This window comes from Typopeltis vanoorti, chromosome 13, assembly GCF_054136105.1.
Source record: "Typopeltis vanoorti isolate ZY-2024b chromosome 13, IOZ_Tvanoo_1.0, whole genome shotgun sequence".
Lineage (NCBI taxonomy): Eukaryota > Metazoa > Arthropoda > Arachnida > Uropygi > Thelyphonidae > Typopeltis > Typopeltis vanoorti.
In genome coordinates this window covers 1,857,769-1,878,636 of record NC_143561.1, presented here as the reverse complement: position 1 = coordinate 1,878,636, position 20,868 = coordinate 1,857,769, and positions in this window count along the sequence as shown.

Sequence of the window (20,868 nt, the reverse complement as noted above, 5' to 3'; positions counted from 1 at the left end):
CGAGGATGTAGCAAGAAGAAAGATCCCTAGCAGACGATCTGATTGCGTTCGTACAGCAGAATTCCTCGCAAATCTGCAGGAACAGGTGTTGAAGAACCCTAGCATTGGAATTCGGGCTTTGTTCGTGGAGTTGCTAACTGTAGTCAAGCCCTGGATAACAAGGGTAGCCAATGGTAGGCCGTATGTATGGCAGCAGGATTCGACCCCTTGCCACACCTCTGGGAAAAGTCAAAAATGGTTGTCTGAAAATTTCTACGACTTCACCAGTCCAAATGTTTGGCCTCCAAACTCCCCAGACCTTAACCCCATGGATTATTTTGTATGGGGCGCAGTTGAAAAAGACACCAATCGCACTTCCAGTAATACAAAAGCCCAGTTAATGGATAAAATTAAAACAGTTTTTGCGGCCCTTCCCAGGGAGACTGTAGCATCAGCTTGTTCGAGGTTCCGAAGCAGAATTGAAGCTGTGATCGATGCTAATGGTGGTTATTTTGAGTAAATCTTGTTGATAGTATTGTAATTAACTCTGCCTGTAATGTTTTTTTGTCAATTCATTAAATTTAATAGATACAAAGAAGATTTTCTTTTTCCTTACGAAACTGTCAAATTTATCCCGAACACCCTGTAAATGCTAATTGTTTTTTTTTCTTTTACTTGTTCAGTATAGCATCTGTTTAGGTTGCAAATTTTTTTTTATCGGAATAGTGACATTTTTATTCTAGTCTTCGGAAACAACAGACAATAAAAAAAAGAGCTATTCCTGAATAAAATGAATATTCAGTGTGTTAAAAGATGTTGTTGTCTACAACAAAATACCAGTGTAAAAATATTCATAATTTTAAATTATGACTGTTTTTTCATTGTTTATGTTAGTACGTTATTAGTTTAGGTTTCATAATACGTATTGTCGGCACTTGCGATGTGCACATTATTGAAGTTATTTTGTCAAGATGAAATACGAAGCATTTAAAAAATCTATGTACAGTACTTACTGGCTTTGGATGGTTGTGTTACTTTCAGAAATTTTATTGTGGTTTAAAATTATTAAGTGCTGTGTTTTGTAAAGACATTCTCGGAACTCTAAGGAGACGACACGTCAGACATACACAGTTTCTTGCTTGCCACTTTCATGGAGTGCACATGCTCGCAGAGGAGTTTGATGGATGATTGACAGCTGACAGAGAGAGCGTTCAGTATTGAGGTAAAAAACAAGGGAGCGTTAGGTATACGGAGGAAGAATAAAAGAAGAGGCTAACGGAAGTTCAAGAACGCAGGCTGGCAAAATTTTGTTGTTAGGAAATTACGTTTTAATGTGACAGTCAGGGACATATTAATAGAAGATTCCGAAAAAGAAATCGTAGAACTGTGAGCCTTTAAAGTGGAGGAATTAAGACTGTAAATAAGTATTTGTGAATAAAAGAAAATATTGCAATTGACGTTCTACAGGAATGTTCGAAGAAACGTTGATTTAAAATTTCATCTGTTTTAAGGCCGTCGGATCTATCTGTTATTTCTACTGAAAAAGGAGAAGGAATTTATTAAGTTAGATAAAGCAGTAGAAGAAACTTTTTTGCTGGTGCAAAAATTAACAAAAATTCAACTGCATGAAGTAAGAGTACCTACACTTCGGTGAATTCAGAATATCTTACTTTAGAGTCAGGAAGAATTTGTGCTGCATAAGGGTGACGAGAAAGGATTCTACGGAAAAAGAAGATAATCTTATATCTTCGAAAAAAGTCCTTAAAATGACTGTGATCATTTCGTTATTGTGTAAACAAGGTGTTCAGTCCAGTAGACGTGATTAAATATATGTTAAACAAACCAGTAATAGAATGAGTCAGAGAATGGGAGGTCTCTAAAGTATAAATTTATTTTAAAAGGCCTTGAATCCAGTTAATTTTGTAGTTAGTTGTGTAATTTTATTTGAAGTGTATATATTGTTTTTGTTTTATTAAATGCATAAATTTTGTATTTGGTCTTGAGTCAATGATTTTTCGGATTCTGAAAGAAACAGTTAAAGTCATTGCACCAATCCGAATTGAACCCTTGTGCGTATAAATTAAAACACTCGGAAATAGAAATAATCTTTATATAGAAAATCTCATAACAAATGAGGTTTGATAATAAATAAATTAATAAATAATCCCCCTCTTTATAAAAATTGGTAACAGAGATCAAATCTCTTTATAACACTAGCATATGTGAGATTGATAAGACAGAAGAACTGCTGATACTAAAAAAAAAAAAAAAAAAGCCCTAATGAATTTAGGATTCCCCGAAAGTATGGATAATTCCGATAATGATCGGATGTTACGTATACTGAGTCTCAGTAAACAAAATAAAATTCTTGGAAAACGGAGCGAAATATATATAAATCAGAGAAATACACAACATATGCAACAAATTTTACGAGATGATTTGCTGCTCCATCAATCCATATTAATTCCTGCAATACTCTCTCTCTTCATAAGTTTTTTTTTATTATGCTATCATATATTCACTTAGAGAGCCTGTGTAGCTCAGTAGAAGTGGAGTTTGCCCTCCATGGCGCTTACCGCATGAAGAGAGAATTTGGTGGTTCAAATCTAGTCGCCGACTAGAGGAAATTTTTCTAAGCCTTTTTTTGACCGGTTCCCGAGTTAGTCGATCTCTGGCACGGGCTAGCGGGTTTTTTCTCCCGGAAACTCGGGTTTTTCGTCCCGTAAACTCAAAATCGACCGTCGAACCCACACTATTTTCAGACATTCAAAATATTGTGTTAGGGTTAGAGACCACGAGATGGCGGCACGAACTTGCCGCCTTCTTCACTGCATACCGATGAATCAGTGATAGCCTTGGGCCAGCTATCTCTCTGATTGGCTACCAATGGAGATTGAACTGCCCACTCAGTCTCCAACGTTAGATAGGGTAAACGGCCCACCTACTCCCTATACGGGAACAAATAGGCGTTAGCTGATTTTTTTTTTAAATTCACTTATTCATGTTTAGACTGAAGGATCGTGCTACTCGCTCTACCCAGCAACTTATAGGACACACATATTACAAACGATAATTATTAATAATTCGTTTACCATTAATGAAAGTGTTTCTCCTCACATTTATTCTTTCCTATTCTTACATGTCTTATAAATGATGGTCAACATATTTTCATCTTTGAGTATTTCAGATATACCAACCGAATATAGCATTATATTTCTTCTAAATCTATTGAACTTTTTCTCCTCATCTCTTCCTATTTTCATCATTTTAGTTTCGCTTAGATTGATTCTCATTCCAAGATTTGCATTCCTCAAATTTATATATATATATATATATTTTTTTTTTCCAAATATTATTTAGATTCTGCAAGAATAATAATGTCGTATGCTCAGCCTAATGAGTCACGTTCTCAAAATGCTTCTGAAAATAATTCAAAAAAGAATATACAGAAAATGTGAAGACACCATCCGTGACCCAATTCGGCTTTAGAAACGGCGGTTTGGGAACAAGAGAGGCCCTTTTCTGTTCTCAGATCTTATTCCAAAAATATATGGACTAAAACAAGGAAATATTCATTTGCTTCATCGACTTCGAGAAAGCATTTGACAAAGTCCAACATGCTAAAATGATTGTACTATTAAAAAGAATTGGATTAGATGGTAAAGACACCATAATCGTTGAAAACTTATATTAGAACCAAAAGGCATCTGTTCAAGTTGATGACATTATTACAGACTCCATTAACATCAAACGAGGAGTAAGGGAAGGATGTGTGCTGTCACCTCTTCTTTTTAACATACACTCAGAAGACATATTTCAAAAAGTCTTGGAAGGAAGGAAGAAAAGAAGGGATTAGTGTAAATGGTGAAATCATCAGTAACATCCGATATGCCGATGATACAGCTCTTCTAGCTGACAATATTTAGGATCTTCAAAATCTTTTGGAACTAACAAACGAAGAGAGTTAAAAAAATGGGATTAAAAGTAAATATCACAAGAACTAAATTCATGGTCATAATCAAGAAACCAATTCTTAATTCAGCACTTTCTCTCTTTTCTTTAAATGCAAAACAAATAGAAAGAGTGCAAAGTTTAAATATCTCGGGCGCTTGTTAAATGAAGACTGCAATACCAAAATGGAAATAAAAGTTAGAATTGAAATGAGAAGAAAACATTTTCTTGCCATTTCAATTTTGTGTAACCTTAGAGCTTAGAGTACGCATGGTTAAATGCTATGTATGGTCTGTACGGTGCAGAAACTTAAACCTTAAAGACAACATCAATAAAAAGACTTGAAGCCTTCGAGATGTGGGTATACAGACGAATGTTAAAAATCCCATGGACAGCAAAAACGTCCAAGCAGGAAGTACTGGAACAAATGTGGAAATCACATGAACTTTTAGATACCATACAAAGAAGGAAAACTGAATATCTTGGTCACCTACTTCCTATTGAAAAATATAAGATACTTCACTTGATTATAAAAGGGAAGAAAATGGAAGAAGAGGACAAGGAAGACGAAGAAAATCTTGGCTGGCAGACATCAGACAGTGGACTGGCATGAACTCTGAGAGACTGCTCAGAGAAGCTGAGAATCGCTCAAAATTTTCCAAGATGGTCGCCGATCTCCGATAGAAGATGGCACTCAAAGAAGAAGAAGAATGCATATTTAAGGTTCTTGAGCTATAGATTTGCATATATCCTTAAGATACTGTATATAATAAATAAATATTGGTGAGAGTAGGCAATACTGAAGACTCCTTTTTTCTACTTTGCATTTCTCTATTTGTATTTTATTAAATTTCATAGTTGCTTTGGTATCTTTGAAATAATTGGTAATAAAGGTTTGGATTTCTGAATCTCGCCTCAGAGATGCTAAGATGTTTATCATTTGGTTGATGTTCAAATGACATCAATGATTGAAATCAAATGCTTATTTGAAGTCAATAACACTGTAGTGAAAAGAGGTAAGTCAGTTGTATGCCAAGTACTTTATAGCCATGTGTCAGCCGGAATGGGCTTGATCTTCTCCTGTTGGCTCATCAATTAAAGTCTGAATTTATTTTGAATAGTGCGTGTGAAGATTTTATAGCTCTTATTTAGCAAAGCTAAGGGTCTGTAATTTTCGCACCTCTTTTTATCTCCCTTTTGAGAATGGGGATTGTGATACCTGCCACTTCCAAATTGATTAAAAAGTTCAAGCAGGAAACTGATAGCTGCTATGCCACCATATTTCCCAGTTCAGTAGGAATTTCAACATAACCAGGTGGCTAAGGTTAGTTAATTTGCATTCAAATTTCTTCTTTTATTATGAAAGGCGCTTTTCTTTTTCTTTCTCTCTGTTCTTGATTTTGACGCCTTCTTCCTTCTGGAAAAGTATTTGATGATATTTGTTTTCAATTGTTTTTAATATTTCGAACTGTCCCAGTTTCAGTATTGTTTATCATTCATTTTCGTGAGTGCGTGTTAATTATTTTCTAATTTTTTATACATTCTGGCTGTCATACGTTTACTGGATTCCTCAAGTGTTTTAATAGATTTGCACATTCTATATATTTGTTATTTCAGTCTTTTATAATGTTTCTTATTTTCATCTGTATTTTCTCTGCTAACAGTATTTTTGTAGCTCACTTTTCTTCAAAACTTTCCTGAATTTCTGTCTTTATCTACTTGCTATTTGCTCTACTGTTGTAACAAGAGCTTTCCTTTCAGCATTTACGTAAACTTTCCTTTCAGTACTTACAAAAACGAAAAACTAATTTGCATTTTCCATTATTTTATGCTTGTCAATGTCATTTTTCAACAGTGTTTCTAATATGTATCTGTAGTGTTATTGTATACTTATATCTTTCAATTTCCTTATGTTAATATTGTCGTTTACGGTTTCGCTTTGCTGTTTTTAAATTTAGCTTACTTTTCTCAGGTAGTAATTAATGATCAGAGTCAAAATCTGCTTTCGTCAGTATTCTTACCTTTTAGATTGGGGATTTCGAGTTAGGTTTGATCATCTGGATCAAAACTGGATCATCTGTGTGATCGTCCATGAACAACATTCAGTTTACGATGAACAGACTGTTATGCTTGCAGAATTCCAGCAGTCTTTCGCCTCTTTCCTTTCTCTCTCTCTCTCTCTCTCATGCACTCCACATTTCCCACCACACCCTTCATGTCTGGTATAAACCTCCCTTCCTTTATGTTGAAGTCTCCCATTACTATTAGGATATACGTTTTATTTGTTATGTCATTTAGATCCTCTACTTACTGGAAGAATGTATCGAATTCTTCATCTTCAAGTGATTGATCTGGAGCATAAATTTGGATGTTTTATTTTTCATTTTTCTTCTTTTTAATCTAATTGTTATAATTCTTGGACAATGTGGTACCCAAGTTAAGACGGATTTCTGCAAGCGATTAATGAATAATATTGCGAGATTTCCTCTCTCGATATTATCTGTTCTATCTCCTAAGTAAAATATTTTTTCTTTTTTCAAATTCACTACACTTTCTCCTACCCTATGGGCTTCGGCAATATTTATTATATCCCACGTAATCCTCCTTAGCTCTGTGTTCATCCATTTGGTCTTTCTTGGTTTAAGAGAATTGCTTATATTTGATGATAGCAGGTGGATTATTTTATGAGCTGATCACAAACCATATTTCTTAACTGTTTCCTATGATCTAAAAACAGTCGCATCTGCTCCAGAACTTATGCTCATCCTACATCACCTCTTCAGGCTGTTGTTCTTATGTGGAATTATCCTACAACCTGGAAGCATTTATCAGACTATTCCACAAACAACGGAGATAGAAATCAACTGCCGCGTTCTCGCCGTGACCTCAGTAGTGTCTAAAATAATGGTAAAGGTCATAATCTGGGCTAGTTTAGTGATGGCAGATCGCTAATTAATTAGTGTTAATCGATACGGATTCTGCCATTCTTCGTTCTGTAGGAGACCTTCTTGCCAACCTCATTATCATTTGGTTGCAGGCCATGAAATGCTACAAGAAACTGAAATGGTCACTGAAAGCCCTTGATCGAGTCTGGGATTGGAAAAGATCCGATATTTCTTCTTTGCTTTGCGAATGGATTGCCAGTTTCTCTTCTGGTTGTTCATTGCGATTAATGGCATATGGTTTATTTTCAACATTCTTCAGTGTGCCCACATGGCTCATTAATGAGGTCTTAATCCTAGTCATTATCTTCTCTCCCTGAAATCCAATCCTATTTATAGCACGTCTGATTAAAGTACTCTCCAATTCTCATTCTTTATTCTCAGCATTTTACACTGTTTAGCTGGATTATGCTTCAAGTTCTTCTTTAGCTATTGTCATAAACAATGATCTTGTCATCTCCAAGTGGGATGAGGCTAACCTGGTGATATGTAAACACAATCGTGTCTCCTTTCCATGAAGAAAGATTATGCTCCCACCTTTCCTCACTTTTGACAGTTCCTGTTCCGAAACGGACCAGTTTCGTCTTTTTGGTCAACTCTCACATCTAATCTATCTCAGTATATGAAGACGAGGTTCATATCGTTTCAGTCTCCAAAAAGCCTGGTGTTCTTTTATGTTCCAAAGAGTACTTCTCTCCAGCGCAAATCATGCTACGTGATAAAACTCATATCCACCTAAACTAATATTAAATATCTTCCTATCATTGGGGTGTGCACGTAAAACTTTCCTCAGAATGATTAACTGTATAAAGAAGGAACAATAGTTGGGGAACAAATGTTCCCCAACCATTCCAGATACCCAACATACAATGTTCGTTTTATCCTTTTGCCAGGATGAGATCAGAAAACTACTGTCCAAATTAGACACAAAAGCAGTCTCCTGGCCACCATGGCATTCCCCCAATTGTCCTGAACGTTTGTACCAGAACTGACTCATATCCTATGTTGCCTATATATACTCTCTTACTCCACTAGTATCTATCTCACAACCTGGAGTTGGCCTATATTCAGCTAATTCCCCAGAAGGGTGACAACTGAATGCCGTTCAACTACCACCACATTTTGCTTACCTCAATCCTGTCAAAGTAATGGAAAAAATTATCAATTCACAATTCTTGCATTACCTTGAAGACACCTACCTAATAAATGACTGCCGGTATGGATTCCATCACTACCGATCAACCAGTGATATGCTCACATATGTTACACCCATCTCTGGACAAATGCCATGGAGAAGATTGGCGAATCTCAAGTGGTTGTGCTAGATATCTCCAAAGCCTTTGACCGTGTCTAACACAAAGGCCTGTTAAGCAAACTACCATCATTCGGTCTGACCCAGGACATCTGCATTTGGATTGCCAGCTAGTAGTATACCGGCACTCTGAACCAGATCAAGATAAGATAAGGAATCGTGACGTGATTGGCTGATAAGATCATGACATCATTGTGTGTGATGCGGTGCGTAACATCATGATTTTGGAATGTTTGGAATTTCCCTTGTGGGCTCATGTGTCATTGAGGTCAGGTCGTGTGTTTTGGTTTGCATATGGAATGGGGGGTGATGGTTAGAGTTAAGGAATCGTGTCATGATTAGTGGAGCACTATAAACCAAATAGGAGTCGGGTGAATGGAGGAAGCGACTTAAGTGTCATGGATTTGTGTTGTTATCAGATGTAGAGGGGTGAATTGTTTGCGTAAGGCATTGTGGGTGATGTTTAGAGATAAAATAGAGTATGGAATGTTTGGAATTTTGTTATGGGCTCCCATCTCTCAGTGACATCCGGTGGTGTGTTTAGTTCGCGGAAGTATTGTGGGTAGGGTTAAAGATTACATCGAGTATGTAATCCTTGGAATTTCCCAGGGTGACACCTATCCATCATTGACGTCAATGTTTATATTTGGCAGTACGAATTTTCCAACATAGGTTTGTGGTATTTCATTCCTATTATCGTGATGGAAATTTTTAGTTTAGGGTCAAGGGATGGCAGCAGCATTCAGACATTTTCTGAATAACTAATTATAGGTTATCATTGCTGTCCCCCCTCAAACATACACATATATTTTTCTTGGCAATAGATGTATATGGGAATTCTTAGTTTAGAGTCAAGAGATGGCGGCAGCATTTAGACAATTAATGAATAATTAATTATAGGCTATCATTGCTCTCCCACCCTCAAACACACACACACACATACATTTTTCTTATCAATTGATGATGATTTTACTTATCAATTGAGCAGCATTTAGACATTTTCTGGATAATTAATTATTGAATATCATTGCTGTCACTTCAAATACACATTTGTTTTCCTCATATACAGAACTCATCCGAATATTTTGATTGTCTAAAATATTAATATCTTAAAGTTCATTATTTTCTAATTATTATTGTTATTTTATTACAAAAGTTAAGTTTTTGGCTATTGGAATATTTAGTTTAGAGTCAAGAGATGGGGTCAGCTTTTAGAGATAAAAATTAGTTATTTTTTGAATGAAAACCAAATGGCATTAAAAACAATAAACGGAGATTTAAACGGATTATACGAGTTTTGTATATAGTCTAGAAAAATTCTAATAATAATTTAGATTAACTTACTTTTTCTCAAGAATCGCTCTTCTGAATGCCAATAGATATTCCAAATAGATGATTTTTAACCTTATATTCACAGCATAATACACAAAAACACAAGGTCTGAAAATGCTGTCAACTCTTTTTCCTTATATGTTTCTTTTCGTTTGGTTTATTTTCTTCCCTCATGGCTATGTTTTTCCCATGCTCCTGGAGGTTCTGTATTAGCAACTCATGGGAAGAAAAGTAAATTCCTATTTGTCTACTCTGTTAATTTTCACAATGTAATGCGAAAATTTGTACTAAGACTTGGTATTTGCACTCGTAAATTATTTTTTTTAAACTGATTGGCTGTATTTTCTCGATTTTTCTTTTAAAAATGCAAAATATGCTTTGCAAAACAAACTACTAGTTGACTAGTTTTTTTAGTTGAATTGATCAACATCTTCAGGTACCACAATCAAAGAAATATATAAAGAATTACAGAGAATTAAAATTGTAATAACAGAACAAGTACAAAAAGAGAGTAGCGTGTTTGAAAACAAAATGCGAGCTTGAGTTTCAAACAAACGTATACTACGCGCTTTCGTGAGTGCGCCAATACTGAACAGAGGCAACGTGTTCATCAGAGAGATTGAAAATAAGGCTGTTATTGATATGAGAGAAATCTAGAGAAATTTCTCAACATTCGACAACCTTTCCCTCGAGTTCATCATAGCACACATGGATGTTAGAAGTTTAAGCCCAGTTCACAATGTGTTGGCAGCTTTCGTTTGAGTTAACTGAGAAGAGAACGTGGCTAGAGAGAGCTCTGGCTCTAGACCTGTTATAGATATCTCTACGGTGTACTTCCGAACGTACAGTAGAAGGAGGGATTTAGCAGTATGGCCATAGTATGGCTTTCCACAATCACATAAAATCTTGTACACTCCTGGAAACTGAGTTGGAAGATGTTTCTGTTTAGGTTTACTAAGTATTAAATGCAGGTTTGGGAGTGTAGTGAAGCAAGTTCTGAAGTTAAACGTCTTGAGAATTTTGGCCAGTTTTGGTGAAAGAGAGCTGTTGTAAGGCAAAGAGATTAAGGCTCTTGGGGAAGAGGGATCTTCAGAAGTAGTTGAGTGACTTGGGGAAAGAAATTTCTCAATTTAATTAGGAGAGAAACTATTGTTAATAAACGTGTTTTTAAGAAAAAAGAGTTCATTTTTAACTTCTGATTCTTCTGTAAGTAAATGTTTCGCTCGGTGAGCTGAGGAGGAAATAATACCAAATTTTTGTGGGGAATAGTGATGGGAGGAAGCAAGAAGGTATCTATCAGTATGAGAAGGCTTTCTAAAATTGATATTTTAATACTCTCAGCACATCTGGTAAGTTTCAGGTTTAATAAGGGGAGGAATTCATCGGAATCCAGATCGAAGATAAAAGAAATTTTTTCATGACATTTGTTTAGGTGGTCTAAAAATAAAGTTGGCACCATCTTCCCAGATGAGGAAAATATCATCAACATAACGATACCAAAATTTTGGTTTAAGGCGGAAGGAGTTAATAGGTTTTTCTTCAAAATCGTTGAGAAATATATCCGCGAGAATTGGAGAGAGCGGACTGCCCATGGCCAGACCTGAGTTTTCTAAGTAGATCTTATTGTCATATTTGGAGTATCCTGACTTTATGCAATGGGAGAGTTGAGCAAAGAGTTTTTTGATAATTTGTTCTTGAGAAGATCGAGGACTTCTTGAGCAGGTACATTTGTAAAGAGCGAAACAATATCGACACTGGCCATTAAATCTGGATTTTGAAGTTTGATATCCTTGGTTTTAGAAACAAAATCTGCAGAGTTTTTAATATGCGAAGAGGAAATTCCAGAAAGATTTCTTAGAAAACTTGAGACTTATTCTGAGAGGTTATAGGTAGGAGAGTGTATGCCCTCAACTATAGGTATGAGGGGACAGTTCGTTTTGTGGATCTTGGGGAGATTATACAGTCGAGGGATGAATGGATGAAGTGACCTAAGAGAAAGCGAATGTTTCTTTGTAACTCCGAGGTAGTTTTTAATAAATTATTAGTTCTACTGTGTAGTTCAATCGTAGGGTCACTATTTATTTCTGAGTAAGTATCACTGTTTAAAAGTTTCAAGATTTTATTATGGTAACAGACTTGTCTAGAATGACAGTCGCATTCCCTTTGTCGGCCGGAAGAATATCGATGTTATTATTATCTTTTAGAGACGTAATAGCTGCTCTTTCAGAGTAGGAAATGTTGCCTGGTGGAGGCCTATCTTTATTTTTGTTGAAAATTGCTTCCATACGGAGTATAAGGATCGACTCGATACTTATACCTCATAGTAGTGTTTAACCTGACCGTTTCTTCAAAAAATGTCACGGATGACTAATGGAGTTGTTGTGTGCATGCTGTTGAATATAATGCTGATGCACTTTTTTCTTACTTTGTGAGATCATAGGGCAAAGATTATCTGGCTCGAATGGTTTTATTTTATTATTTATCCTTATTATGTTAAGTCACATGTTTTTAAACTTTTATCATTTACAAATGTGTGAAAATAAAAAAAAATGTACCTTCTCTTTATTTTGAAAGCAGCATAAAAGTTTTCTACCTATTTCTTCTCGTTACATTGTGTGAACTTTAATTTATCCACTCTTCTCACCCCCCAAAATTTCTATTTGTGTTACCTGCACATCACTATACCTTTCTATATTCTATTCCAAACTTTCTAAGAGTTTTAATAACGTGATGAGTTAAAATATCTGCTATTTCTCTGTAAAATATACAAATTCTAACAGTTGTGCTGTTAGAACTTGGTATGGCTGTTTTTTTTTGTAGTCTGGTAGAGTAGAGCTATCTACAGATACAGTAACAAAATTGTCACTTTTCAGTTCATTTGTACTTCACAACAGCACAACACAATACAATAGCTGCAGTGGATGAACGAAAAAAAAATTTTTTTTTTTAAGTCACTGTGAATTCACACACAATTCATTTATTTATTTTGCTCAGTTATTCTGGTTAGAATATGTAGTTAAACTAATTTTAAAAGTAAACTAGAGAAGAACAACCAATCAGTTTGAAAAAAAAAAAAAAAAAACGAGTGCAAATACTAAGTCTCAGTACAAACTGTCGTACTACATTGTGAAATTAACAGAATACGATAGCGGTGACTTTACTTCCAACCCTAGTTTGTCTCATTTTCTTTCACTCAATACTTACTAAAGAAAAAGAAAAAAATACAGGATTCTGAAGTATAATCTTTGGAAGTTGTATAGAATTGTAACAGAGATAACATATTCGGTAGAAATAAGAATAAATAATTATCTGTTTGTGTTGGAAAAAATAAATGAGTTAAAGTATATATAAATCTCACTACTGTGGAAATAAAATGCTGTACCGAGAGGACAACAGTCAATTTTGTCTAACGGAAATGAGTCAAACACGGGACTTGACACCTTTCATTCTTTGCATTTGTGCATATTTGATGGTAAACTGCACCCTCTCCTGTGAAATCCGAGTTAAACCTGATTTGAAAGGCACATCTTGAATTTTTAAAAGTAAAATAGAGAAAATACAACCAATGAGATTGAAAAAAAAACAGAGAACCTCCACAAGCATGGGAAAAACATAGCCATGAGCAAAGGAAATAAACGAAATGGAAAGAAAGCTATAAGGAAAAAGAGTTAACTGCATTTTCAGATCTTGTGTTTGTGTGTGTTATGCTGTGAATATATGGTTAAAAATCATCTATTTGGAATATCTATTGGCATTCAAAAAAGCCATTCTGGAGAGAAAGTAAGTTAATCTAAATTATCATTACAATATTTCTAGAATACATACAAAAGTTCTTGTAATCCATTTAAATCTCCGTTTATTTTTTTAAAAAAAATGCGATTTGGTTTTTCATTCAAAAAAGAACTCATTTTTATCTCTAAAGGCTGACCTCATCTCTTGACTCTAAACAAAAAATTCCAATAGCCAAAAACGTTTGTAATAAATAAAAGAATAATTAGAAAAAATGAACTTGAAGATATTAAAATTTAGATAATCACAATATTCGGATTAGTTATATATATGAGAAAAAAATTGAGTATTTGAGGGTTCAGCAATGATAGCCTATAATTAATTATTCAGAAAATGTCTAAATTCTGCCGCCATCTTTTGACTCTAAACTAAGAATTCCCATATCCATCTATTGCGAAGAAAAACGTATGTGTGTGTGTGTGTGTTTGAGGGGGGGGGACAGCAATGATAGTCTATAAATAGTTATTCAGTAAATGTCTAAATGCTTCTCCCATCTCTTGACTCTAAACTAAAAATTCCCAGACACAATAACAGGAATGAAATACCACAAACCTATAGTGGAAAATTTGTACTGAAAAATATAGACAACCGAAAACACATAGCGTCGTTAATGACGGATGGTGCGAAGCAGGGAAATTCCAAGGATTACATACTCTATCGTATCTCTAAACATCACCCACAATCACATACGAAAACAAAAACACACGACGTGATGTCACTGACACATACGTTCCCCAACAAAATTCCAACATTCCATAATCTATCTTATCTCTAAACATCACGCCCAATGCCATACGCAACCCATTCACTTCTCCACATCTGAGAACAACACACATCCATGACACTGAGTCGTTCCCTCATTCACCCTACCCCTATTTGTTTTAAAGTGCCCCACCAATCATGACACGATTCCTTATCTCTAACCATCACCCACAATTCCATACGCAAACCAAAACACACGACATGACCTCAATGACACATGAGCCCCTAGGGAAATTCCAAATATTCCAAAATCATGATGTCACGCACCGCATCACACACCATGACGTCATGATGTTATCAGTCAATCACGTCACGAATCCTTATCTTTTCTTGATCTGGTTCTGAGTGCCAGGTATTCTACTCTAGCTTTCTGTCTGAATGCACACTGTGTGTGATTGTGGATGGCTACCTATCCTCTCACCATTCAATTAATGCTGGAGTTCCACAAGGTTCTGTCCTCTCACCAACCCTCTTCCTGCTATATATATATATATCAATGACCTACTTCAATTGACCTCCAACCCAATACACAGTTTTGCAGATGACAGTACGCTACACTCCTCACTAGCATTTGATAAACCTTACCCTACAAAACTCACTTCATCCTACAGAACATCAACCACCCTCAACTCCGATCTCCAAACCATCCTACAATCGGATAACCTCATGAATTTCAACGTCAATAAAACGTAGTTCTGTACCATTTCCCATAAAAAAAGTACCATTTTTTCCCAGAATCTTTTTTGATGATACCCAAATTTCCAGACAGTTTGAGATCTCTCTTCTTTGATTGACTCTCGCATTAAAACTCCCGACAGTGTTAACATTACTGAAATCACAAATCCGCCCAGATATTGGGGTGGGACACCTAAAGGCTCTCTCAAAATGCTCTATTCAATACAGAGGAGAGCAACTAGATTTATCAATGACCCAACCGTCAGCCCCCACTAAAGCACAGACATATGGTTTCTGTAGTATGTATATTCTACAAATATTTCCATGGGAAATGCTCATTTGAAATAACATCAATAATTCCTCCGCTCAGTATTAAGCTCATTGGAACACGAGCAGCTCCTACACAACATCCCTTCATAGTACACCTAGAAATAAACAGAACAAGTTTCTTTAACTCCTCCTTCATCCCTGTAACTGCTGCTCTGTGGAACAGTCTCCCACTTGCTGTTTCCAAGAAATAACCTTTACAGTCATTTGAATCAAATGTAAACAAGTTCTTCCTTTCCCAACCCACTAGTCACACACGGTACTAATGTACTATAGGTTGAGCAACCAACATCTTATGTATGGGCACAACATAAAAACAAAATAGGTTTAATTAATGACTTTTTCCTCACAGTCTCCTTACAGTTGCTTTCCCATAATGATTATATTGCTGGTTTAATTTTCTTATGTAAGCATTTTCATGGGAACTGTTCCTCTGAACTGGCCGCTGCCTCTCCCAGTCTTTCCTGTACACATTTACGAACACGAAGATGTCCGAAACATCAATACACACTTCATCTCCAAACACATCGAACCAACTTTTTATCCTATGCCTTCATTTTCTACACCTGTGCAGTTGTGAAATAAATTTTCCCATAATACCCCCCCCCCCACCGATGATTCATTTCTCTAAATCCTATAAACAAATTCCTTTCTTCCTTCTAATCTAAGCTCTGTTTAGGGGCGATTGATATAAAAAATCTATAAACAGAGAATGGTGCACATAGTTTGGTGTAAGTTCCATAAAATGGAAACTAGTAAATATAAAATGGTACACTATATATATATATATACAATGGGTAATGGTGTAATAACGATACATTGATGTATTATATTTGAGTCCTGCGGGACGTTCTAAAAAGTCCAGAGGTTTTGAAGTGTGCCGAGTTCTTGTGTATTTCGTTGATCACTTAAGATGAAAGAGATCGCACGTATGTCATCCTGTGATCAATTCCGCACATTTGTGAGTCCAGGGATGTGGCGAATTTTCATGCTCAGATTGCTGCTGATATATCAGATACTGAGAATGAAATGGATTGGTGCACTGATTACATGTTGGCCAATAAGAACTCGGTGTGGTAATTTTGATCAGTGACCCGTAGGTTACTGATCAAAACTTCCTTTGTAAAGTTACAAAGGCTGGTTTCACAAAAACAGATATTTTTTTTTTTTTAAAAAGAGAGATTATTTCATATCATTTTTGCCCCCTGAAATATGAAATAAAAAGAAGGCAATGATTCATCCGTTTGGGCATAAAATATTCGAATATTCTTAGTCTATTTTGCTTTAATCGCGAAGTATTTCGGATATTAATAATAAATTTTAATAACTTGGGGATAGCCTTATTGAGATACATCTGAGCATTATTGATTCAGTGCTATGGTTAAGTAGTAAATATTTAAGTAATGATTACCTCGATTCTCCGAGAATAGTGAAATGTTGTCACTTCGAAAGAGTCCAGCGTGATTGTAATATTTATGGACCGGCATCTGATTTTGGAAAAAATAAAATAAAATAAGACAGCTAATTTATTGTTTCAAATGGAGTCCTAACATATCAACTGAATGTGCTGATCGAACAATATTCTTAAAATAATTATTATATTGAATAGTTATTGCGCCTCCCGTACTCCATAATCTGGAATAAAAAGGCGTTAGCTTATTTATATTATTTTATTTATAGCTATTACGTAGGATGAAATACGAAGCTTTGCCATTTCAAAGCATAACAAAAGCGATGTAACATATGGTAAATTGCAAACGAGTTGGATGTCCTGTAAATCACATTAAACACTCGAAGGCAGTTCAATTTTGAAGAATTGCATATTATTACTAAAGAATCAGCCAGTTATCTTAAAGTTAATTTTAGCTCAAATTTAGCATGTTCTGTGAACAAAAAATAAAGGAGAGCAAACATCAAAAATTAAACAATTAACCGAATGTATCAGTTTTAGGCTTACTTTGAAGCAGTGTTGGAAATAAAAGATATTTCAATAATGTTGTTCACAAAATGACACAACGTTTTTAATTTAGGATTAGTTTTCATACCGAAAACGTTTCTTCAATTGATATTCAAAATATTGTGGACTTAACGAAATGCAAGAATTTTGAATAATTTTGAAAAAGAAGGATAATAAATAAAATACATATTTCGTCCCTTACTACAGACGAAGCGGCGATGATGCAGGAATTTGGACTTGAAAGCTCAGTTATTCTTTGCTCTTCCTTAATCATGCAATTCGATAACTTGTCTTGGGGAGATTCAAGACAAGTTAATTCCACATTCCCATGGGATGGCCTTTCAACAAATGGGGCTTTGGTTGCTTATAAGGTGATAGTCACTGTACATTCAAGCTAAATAAACTTTTAGACGGGAGACTAGTTTGATCCCCTGGTGAAACACCATCCCGTGCTTATATTAAGTGTGAGGTGACTATGGCCATATTTGGTTTTCAAAGTTTGGTCTCCGTTTTCTCTTCCCTCCTTTCCTTTACGCATGCAGTGAATCTTGCTGATCCATGTCACAGAATTAAACAAGTATGGAATTCATTATCTCTAGTTAACAGCAATAAAGTGGTTTTATGCACTTCTTCCACTAGATATTAAACAAGACAGAATCTGTTAAATCTGAAGATGGTTCTCGATTAGCTGGAAAATAAACCAATGGCTGCTGAGGATATCAGTGCGCGGGGTTCGTGAAATGTCGAGAATGAGCTTGGATTGAAGACTTTCACTTTGTAAAAATTATGTACACAAGTCCTAACCTGTGCTGCATGCTAATTGAGTCTGTCAATGCTAGCGAATAACGAAAACGTATCAAAAGAAGTTATGGACCTGACTGAATAGTATCAAAGGGTTCAAATACTTCTCACAAACGTCGATGGATTTATTGTTATTTGAAGGTAAAAATATCAAATAACAATATATTGTAAATATAACGAATGAAAACTAAAATTTCACGAAATCAATAAAGATAGACTGGAAAATGTAAGAACATCAAAGAAAGGTTTATGAAACAAATAAAAAACATTCTTCCATATAATTTAACATGTGTGGTGGCAATATGTAATCGTGCCGATAGCGTTGCCATCTATGGTCGAGCCTGAGAACTTTTCAGTATCGTATTACCAGTTTCAGCCGACTCAACGCAATCGTTCATCATCAGGCAACCTCAACTCACCTTCTATACGACTATAGTTCGCCCGTACTTTCCTATTTACATTACGAGTGATACCTTCGATAAGAATAGCTGAGCATGTGCTTTTGCCAGATTTCCTATTCCATGAAAAAGAGTTACAAAACTTGCAATCTACCCTAAATGGTTCACTATTGGGGTTAGGATCCCTTGTGTCACTTATTTGTGGCCTTCACTGCTTTCCTAATTCTGATGACGCTACTGACATTTTTGATTTTCTTTGTCAGAAATTTGACCACCTAGTCTACGTGCATCTCAGAATGGCTGGTTTGTTTCCTCTGATCAGATTTTATTACCAATGCTGGAGCATCCGAAGTGATTGTTCTTTCATCCACACACTTCCTGATACCAGTGACCTTCTATGTCAATTCACATACTATCCACAGTTCTGCTGATCGCAATATACAACATTCCACTTTATCATTCGCAATATCGTGTTCGTATGAATCAAACTTGCCGATCACTTATAACCAAGACCTTAAACACTGATGCGCTTCCTTTTCTCAAGTGAGGTAAAAATAATCTTCAATGCAACCGTTCTACCAACATCCAAACCTGGCTTATCTCACAACTTTCTTTCACAATGTTGATAATATCCAGAAGTTCATTCAAGGGCAGGTTTCTCTTCATGAATCGATATCCACATTTACCTCATCTCAAATCCCAAGGTTTTGATGCAAAGAATTTAAACTCTTTAAATTCATTTAGAATCAATTTGTATCCAAAACCGCTCAACATTAGAATATGGTTTCCTTATTTGACAGTGCACCAAACCTCCATCTTTGATTCTACGAAGGATCAGAGTTGGTGTTTTCGATAGTTTGGAGCATCTAAAAAATCTCTCTCTCTCTCTCTCTCTCTCTCTCTGATTACTTCCAATTAATTTCTGATCAACGCTCATTTCTGCGTAATTGCTATTTCATGCGTGTTGATATATGCAGCACTCTTCCAATTACGAGGCCACTGCCAATTTTTCTGTGATAATTTGCGAACTAGGGAAAGCAGCTGCTCAACATTCACTCTCTTATTCTTTGGAACAGCCTTCCTCATGTTACCGTTTTGTCCAATCAATACATTGCTGTCGTGTTAGAAACTTTGTCGCTGGTTAATACAGACGTTGACTGGAATAATAATAAGAAGAATCGTATGGTGATACACGGCCGAGAGTCCCCTTTACGGAGAGGTACCCCACCATCTTAGTCCCCCCAAATTGTATCCGGGCTCCCGGAACCGGCATAGCTGAAGAATCACACCTATGGCTGGGTCAGTATTCCTGATTGTAATCCGTGTGTGTTCACTGGACTGGTTTGCCTGCTTGCGGGATGAAAAACCCCAGAGATGAAAACACCCTGCTGTCCACGCCCAAGACCGGCTAACTTGGCTATGGCTGAGGAAGATCCTTAAGCTCCTCGCGTCGTCGACGGGAATCGAACCTAAGACATTCCTTCCCGAGGCATGTGGTTGCGAAGCGCATAACCACTAGGCTAACCGCGCAGACAGTTGATTGGAACTGACGAAGTATACATACTCGATGGATAATCGTAAACTAAGAAAGTATTTGTTTAAAACATTAAAACTCTAAGATTTACTTACTCTATCAATCGGTGTCTGCTGTCCAAGCAGATTTTCTAAAAGTAGAGGGGGAAAAAACATTATAAACAATTTGATATAGGAAACATACACATATTTAATATTTTTATTTCGTATGGTGATTGAGCGGTCGTGAGCCCCTTTTACTGGTAAGTACGGTAAAACCTCAATCTCCCCTATTTTCATCCGGGCTCGGGACCGGCATAGCTGACAATCCAAACGTATAGCTGGAGGGATCGTTTTAGGTATTCCTGACCGTATCCGTGTGTGTGTATTCACAGGGCCGGTTTGCCTGCTAGGGGGATGAAAAATCCCAGATAAACGGGTGAGAAAAACCCTGCTGTCCACGTCCAAGAATGGCTAACTTGGCCCTGGCTGAGGAATATCCTTAAGCTCCTCTCGTCGCCGACGGGAATCGAACCAATGACACTCCTTCCCCACGCACATGTGAAGCGCAAAGCCAGTAGGCTAACCGCAGACGCAGATATTTATTTACGAATGCAGATAATTTAATTAATATACCCTAATATTTCGAAATTTAATAAAATTATGTTATTTTTTTCTTAAATATAACAACAATACAAAGTGCAGTGAGTATGATTTCTTCTTATAGAATGGCCACCATGCTCGCTCACACACGCATAGGCAAATCATCTCTCATCCCTAGAGACTAATCTTCATGTTTAGTTTATATTGCATCGTAATTTTTTATCCTTTAACAATTTCAAGTGCAATTCTTAAGATCTCCCAATAAATAAGAACACAGGAATAGCATGTTTATGAGAATAAGGAATATTTAAGTTGCGATGAGAGCTTAAAAGGGGGCTCATTCATTGCACTTCTCTGTAGCTTATACTCAACAACATGGGCTGCAAATCTTTCCTGAACTTCATTCACGCTGTGCATCTGTTCATTCAAAACCTGGTGGGGAATTTAAAAATGTGCTTCTGCGGGGACGAATCATCCTACCAATTAACAAGAGATATAAGAGCTACTGGTGGGTTTATCACATCTCCC